The sequence below is a fragment of the Leptopilina boulardi genome, unplaced genomic scaffold (genome assembly GCF_019393585.1).
Source record: "Leptopilina boulardi isolate dan_hultmark-lab unplaced genomic scaffold, ZJU_Lbou_2.1 LbouV2_343, whole genome shotgun sequence".
Lineage (NCBI taxonomy): Eukaryota > Metazoa > Arthropoda > Insecta > Hymenoptera > Figitidae > Leptopilina > Leptopilina boulardi.
The window spans coordinates 1-7,500 of NW_026137911.1; the positions used below are offsets into that span (position 1 = coordinate 1).

Sequence of the window (7,500 nt, forward strand, 5' to 3'; positions counted from 1 at the left end):
AATATTAAAATGCACCAGCTATCCTGAGGGAAACTTCGGAAGGAACCAGCTACTAGATGGTTCGATTGGTCTTTCGCCCCTATACTCAATTCTGACAATCGATTTGCACGTCAGAACTGTTTCGGTCTTCCATCAGGGTTTCCCCTGACTTCAACCTGATCAAGTATAGTTCACCATCTTTCGGGTCACAGCATATATGCTCAAGGTACGTTCCAGTTAGAGGCATAAATAATATAAATATACATTATACATAACTATATAGAACGCCCCGGGATTGTGTTAATTAGCTATAAATAGCTAAAAAACTAATCCCATTATTAGTCAAGTTAATTACGCTATTAGGTTTATATCCCAATAACTTGCACATATGTTAGACTCCTTGGTCCGTGTTTCAAGACGGGTCCCGAAGGTATCCTGAATCTTTCGCATTGTTAATCATACAAGTGCATATAATAAACACAAAAATCAATGATAATTATGCCATTATATAATTCCGAAAAATTAACGCACTGTAATCATATAAATCTATCAGCACTTTATCAAATTAATAACATTTATTCTGTGTTAAAATGCAAGCGATTTAATTGGAATAAACTATAAGTTATATTTTATGATAAATTTGGTATATGCTAATAGATTACAATGTCCTTATATGGAAAAAATGCACACTATTCTCATAATATTATTTAAATATTACAATTTTAATGATGAATTTTCCATAACGGATATTCAGGTTCATCGGGCTTAACCTCTAAGCAGTTTCACGTACTGTTTAACTCTCTATTCAGAGTTCTTTTCAACTTTCCCTCACGGTACTTGTTTACTATCGGTCTCATGGTTATATTTAGTTTTAGATGGAGTTTACCACCCACTTAGTGCTGCACTATCAAGCAACACGACTCTTTGGAAACATCATCTAGTAATCATTAACGTTATACGGGCCTGGCACCCTCTATGGGTAAATGGCCTCATTTAAGAAGGACTTAAATCGTTAATTTCTCATACTAGAATATTGACGCTCCATACACTGCATCTCACATTTGCCATATAGACAAAGTGACTTAGTGCTGAACTGTTTTCTTTTCGCTCGCCGCTACTAAGAAAATCCTTGTTAGTTTCTTTTCCTCCCCTAATTAATATGCTTAAATTCAGGGGGTAGTCCCATATGAGTTGAGGTTGTATATAACTTTATCTTGCCATAAATTCTTTATATATAATGATAAAACATTTAATTAAATTCGTTATAACATTTTTATTAATTCTTGTATGCAAAGTTTTTATTTATCCATTTTTAACGAACCAACGAAGAATAATAACATAACCAAGATTTTTCTATTTCCGAATCATTAATAAGAGACAATTCTAGATGAAAAATATTTCAATTTTTTATGCTAGACATTTCTCAGTATTATTTGATTGAAAAAGAAAATATTTCTCTTCGTTTTTCACATTCAAATGTGAGATAATGTTTTTCATTTATTTTTTAATATTATGAATAAAAATTATTATATTTATCCAATAATATACCATATGCTTATAAAAATTTATAAGCAACTTAATTAGCATAGTCTTACAACCCTCAACCATATGTAGTCCAAGCAGCACTATAAAATTAATTAAAGTACATAACAGCATGGACTGCGATATGCGTTCAAAATGTCGATGTTCATGTGTCCTGCAGTTCACACGATGACGCACAGTTTGCTGCGTTCTTCATCGACCCATGAGCCGAGTGATCCACCGCTTAGAGTTTTATAATTCATTTTTATATAATGTCAATTATGTTTTTATTGAAAGAAATTAAAAATACACCATTTTACTGGCATATATCAATTCCTTCAATAAATGTATTTATATACCTAAAATAAATGTTGCGAAATGTCTTAGTTTCATATAAGCATTATGTATCATAATAATCTGGTTGGTTATGGGGTTTGCTATTTTGGGTGACACATACTGCAATTTATATAAAACATTAACCTGATGGATGCCAGGTACAACATTGTTTATTTCAGGTTGTTGCATTAGCCAACGTATGCCCATAACTAAGATGAACAATACATATTCGCAACGCGTGTATAGTAATAAATACACACAAATTTTAAAAATTAGTTAATATCTACCAATTATATTAACACTTATTTCGATGATTACCACACATTCGAAATTATTTTATTTTGATTCGACTTCCACTTTCGAATTTTGTTTCTTCGATTTTCATGTTCGAAACATTATTTTTATAGGAAACGCCGTTGTTGTAAGTACTCGCCACAAATACGCACAACATACATTAGAAATGTTAAAATCTTTTTATGAGGTTGCCAAGCCCCACACTAACTATATAAATAAAACCCATCTTCGTTTTATTTTGATTTTAACTTTTGATTCCATGGAATCATTTTGTTATATTTTTATTTTGGTAAATTGTTTTTATTTGTATAATTACAAATATTTATTAACGGTAAGGATATTATACAATAATGATCCTTCCGCAGGTTCACCTACGGAAACCTTGTTACGACTTTTACTTCCTCTAAATAATCAAGTTCGGTCAACTTTTGCGAAACAACCGTAACACGCAAGGCGTCACAGTGATCACGTCCGGAGACCTCACTAAATAATTCAATCGGTAGTAGCGACGGGCGGTGTGTACAAAGGGCAGGGACGTAATCAATGCGAGTTAATGACTCACACTTACTGGGAATTCCAAGTTCATGTGAACAGTTTCAGTTCACAATCCCAAGCATGAAAGTGGTTCAGCGGTTTACCCGGACCTCTCGGTCTAGGAAATACACGTTGATACTTTCATTGTAGCGCGCGTGCAGCCCAGGACATCTAAGGGCATCACAGACCTGTTATTGCTCAATCTCATTATTGCTAGACGCAATTTGTCCATTTAAGAAGCTAGTGTCCTTATAATGGGACAAACCAACAGGTACGGCTCCACTTACATAAACACATTCAAACACAATAAGCATTTTACTGCCAACATGAATGAAGGCTACATAAGCTTCAGCACCATAATCCTGAAGATATCTATTTAATATATTTGAGTCTCGTTCGTTATCGGAATTAACCAGACAAATCACTCCACGAACTAAGAACGGCCATGCACCACCACCCATAGATTCGAGAAAGAGCTATCAATCTGTCTTACACACTTATGTTCGGACCTGGTAAGTTTTCCCGTGTTGAGTCAAATTAAGCCGCAGGCTCCACTCCTGGTGGTGCCCTTCCGTCAATTCCTTTAAGTTTCAGCTTTGCAACCATACTTCCCCCGGAGCCCAAAAGCTTTGGTTTCCCGGGAAGCGACTGAGAGAGCCATAAAAGTAGCTACACCCAATTGCTAGCTGGCATCGTTTATGGTTGAGACTAGGACGGTATCTGATCGTCTTCGAGCCCCCAACTTTCGTTCTTGATTAATGAAAACATCCTTGGCAAATGCTTTCGCTTAAGTTAGTCTTACGACGGTCCAAGAATTTCACCTCTCGCGTCGTAATACTAATGCCCCCAAACTGCTTCTATTAATCATTACCTCTTGATCTGAAAACCAATGAAAGCAGAACAGAGGTCTTATTTCATTATCCCATGCACAGAATATTCAGGCATTTGAAGCCTGCTTTAAGCACTCTAATTTGTTCAAAGTAATAGTACCGGCCCACAATAACACTCGTTTAAGAGCACTAATGCAGGTTTTTAAATAGGAGGAACATATGAAAAAATACAAGTATTTAATCACATATAAGAACTCCACCGGTAATACGCTTACATACATAAAGGTATAGTACTAACCACAATTGTAAGTTGTACTACCCGTATGAAGCACAAGTTCAACTACGAACGTTTTAACCGCAACAACTTTAATATACGCTATTGGAGCTGGAATTACCGCGGCTGCTGGCACCAGACTTGCCCTCCAATTGGTCCTTGTTAAAGGATTTAAAGTGTACTCATTCCAATTACAGGGCCTCGGATATGAGTCCTGTATTGTTATTTTTCGTCACTACCTCCCCGAGCTGGGAGTGGGTAATTTACGCGCCTGCTGCCTTCCTTAGATGTGGTAGCCGTTTCTCAGGCTCCCTCTCCGGAATCGAACCCTGATTCCCCGTTACCCGTTGCAACCATGGTAGTCCTAGATACTACCATCAAAAGTTGATAGGGCAGACATTTGAAAGATCTGTCGTCGGTACAAGACCATACGATCTGCATGTTATCTAGAGTTCAACCAATATAACGATCTTGCGATCGCTTGGTTTTAGCCTAATAAAAGCACATGTCCCATAAGGTTCATGTTTTAATTGCATGTATTAGCTCTAGAATTACCACAGTTATCCAAGTAACTGTTAACGATCTAAGGAACCATAACTGATATAATGAGCCTTTTGCGGTTTCACTTTTAATTCGTGTGTACTTAGACATGCATGGCTTAATCTTTGAGACAAGCATATAACTACTGGCAGGATCAACCAGAATAATGTTTTCTTTTCATATTTCATTCATATTTTTTGAATTGAAATAAGCAATATAAATATTATAGATTTTCCACTTTATATATAATTCCATTTTTTTATATTATTGAATGTAATTCAATATTTTGCCTTTGGGTAAAAATTTTAAATATATTTATAAAAATAAATCCATTCGAATACGGCCATTTTTATATAGCACTCGTAATTCGTATTTCCATTTTTAAATTCTACTTGTTTTACCAATATAACAAGAAGATCATACAATTATTGTAATATATTTTCTATAATTTTGTCTTTATATATACATATATTTCATTCTAAAATATCATTTTATTTCCAACATACATAAATTTTGTATCCACACTTGTACAATTTTTGTTTAACCAAATATAAGTTAAATCATTTGCATCTTGATGATAAATTTAAAATTTATCTCTTTTCATATAACTCTCTGGTAATATATAACATAAAACCGAGCGCACATGATAATTCTTCCAAATTTATATATAAATTTTATATTTCTTTCATATAATAATATGAATCCATTTTGTATTATACCGTAACGATATAATAATCCAACTTTACAGGCAGGTAATAAACTAATATTTGCCTGCCACCAAAAATTAACGATAATATATGGAAACGATTTGTTATTCTATGTATAATAGAAACTTGACTTTTGTTTCAACGATATTATCTAAAATAGCGTATATTCCTATTATCCGCGGAGCCAAGTCCCGTGTTCAAAAAGAACTGAGAAACAAATTTGTACGGATAATAATATACTTTATTATAAGTAACCAATATAATCATTATACGAAATATATATTTCGAACAATGCGAGGTCGGCAACCACTGCCTACCTATAGTAGTTTTTGAACCCGCTGTCCTCAAAGCGGGTATTTTCAATTCCATTTACCACCCAACATACGGGCTATTCTCTTATATATTACGAGAATATATGAACACTTCATTTTCCATTATTCATATATATTATATGATTATTTTTTCCCCTATATACATATAATAAATATTCATTTTCATATGTATATGATTTAATTTACTCATATAATTGCCAAAATCATATGAACACATACGTTTTGAACAATATGAGAGGTCGGCAACCACTGCCTACCTATAGTAGTTTTTGAACCCTCTGTCGTAAAACAGCTAGCTTACACTACTATATCCATTCACTAAAATGGCTTTTCTCTATAATACTTAGAGAATATGGGAATATTTCAACATTTTTCCATATACATATAATAAATATTCATTTTCATATGTATATGATTTAATTTACTCATATAATTGCCAAAATCATATGAACACATACGTTTTGAACAATATGAGAGGTCGGCAACCACTGCCTACCTATAGTAGTTTTTGAACCCTCTGTCGTAAAACAGCTAGCTTACACTACTATATCCATTCACTAAAATGGCTTTTCTCTATAATACTTAGAGAATATGGGAATATTTCAACATTTTTCCATATACATATAATAAATATTTATTTTCATATGTATATGATTTAATTTACTCATATAATTGCCAAAATCATATGAACACATACGTTTTGAACAATATGAGAGGTCGGCAACCACTGCCTACCTATAGTAGTTTTTGAACCCTCTGTCGTAAAACAGCTAGCTTACACTACTATATCCATTCACTAAAATGGCTTTTCTCTATAATACTTAGAGAATATGGGAATATTTCAACATTTTTCCTTATACATATAATAAATATTTATTTTCATATGTATATGATTTAATTTACTCATATAATTGCCAAAATCATATGAACACATACGTTTTGAACAATATGAGAGGTCGGCAACCACTGCCTACCTATAGTAGTTTTTGAACCCTCTGTCGTAAAACAGCTAGCTTACACTACTATATCCATTCACTAAAATGGCTTTTCTCTATAATACTTAGAGAATATGGGAATATTTCAACATTTTTCACTTATACATATAATAAATATTAATTTTCATATGTATATGATTTAATTTACTCATATAATTGCCAAAATCATATGAACACATACGTTTTGAACAATATGAGAGGTCGGCAACCACTGCCTACCTATAGTAGTTTTTGAACCCTCTGTCGTAGAACAGCTAGCTTACAGCTACTATATCCATTCACTAAAATGGCTTTTCTCTATAATACTTAGAGAATATGGGAATATTTCAACATTTTTCACTTATACACATAATAAATATTAATTTTCATATGTATATGATTTAATTTACTCATATAATTGCCAAAATCATATGAACACATACGTTTTGAACAATATGAGAGGTCAGCATCCACTGCCTGCCTATGGTAGTTTATGAACCCTCTGTCATTGTACAGCCAGCTTACACTAGTGTACCCTTTTTATAAATGCATTTTCTGTATAATAAATACGTTTTGAACAATATGAGAGGTCGGCAACCACTGCCTACCTATAGTAGTTTTTGAACCCTCTGTCGTAGAACAGCTAGCTTACAGCTACTATATCCATTCACTAAAATGGCTTTTCTCTATAATACTTAGAGAATATGGGAATATTTCAACATTTTTCACTTATACACTATAATAAATATTAATTTTCATATGTATATGATTTAATTTACTCATATAATTGCCAAAATCATATGAACACATACGTTTTGAACAATATGAGAGGTCAGCATCCACTGCCTAGCATGGTAGTTTATGAACCCTCTGTCATAGTACAGCCAGCTTACACTACTGTACCCTTCTTATAAATGTATTTTCTCTATAATACATACTAGAAAATAATGGAATATTTGAAAAGTTTTCTACTAACCACTACCTACCTATAGTAGATTTGAACTCGTCGTAGACAGCTAGTTTACGCTACTGTAACCATTTCACTAAAATTGCTATTCTAAATACTAGAGAATATTGCTATATTTTAACATTTTTCACTTATACATATAATAAATATTCATTTTCATATGTATATGATTTAATTTACACATATAAATGCCAAAATCATATGAATACTTA

At 32.9% G+C, this 7,500-nt stretch overlaps 1 non-coding gene and 1 pseudogene across 1 annotated transcript; both read right to left on the minus strand.

The window, feature by feature from the left end:
* Positions 1-1,573: 1,573 nt before the first annotated feature.
* LOC127286068 (5.8S ribosomal RNA) lies at positions 1,574-1,752 on the minus strand (annotated as a pseudogene).
* A 726-nt stretch (positions 1,753-2,478) lies between these two features.
* Positions 2,479-4,473, minus strand: LOC127286069 (small subunit ribosomal RNA). The gene has a single exon (XR_007843692.1). It is a non-coding gene; the product is annotated as a small subunit ribosomal RNA (ribosomal RNA).
* Positions 4,474-7,500: the final 3,027 nt, after the last annotated feature.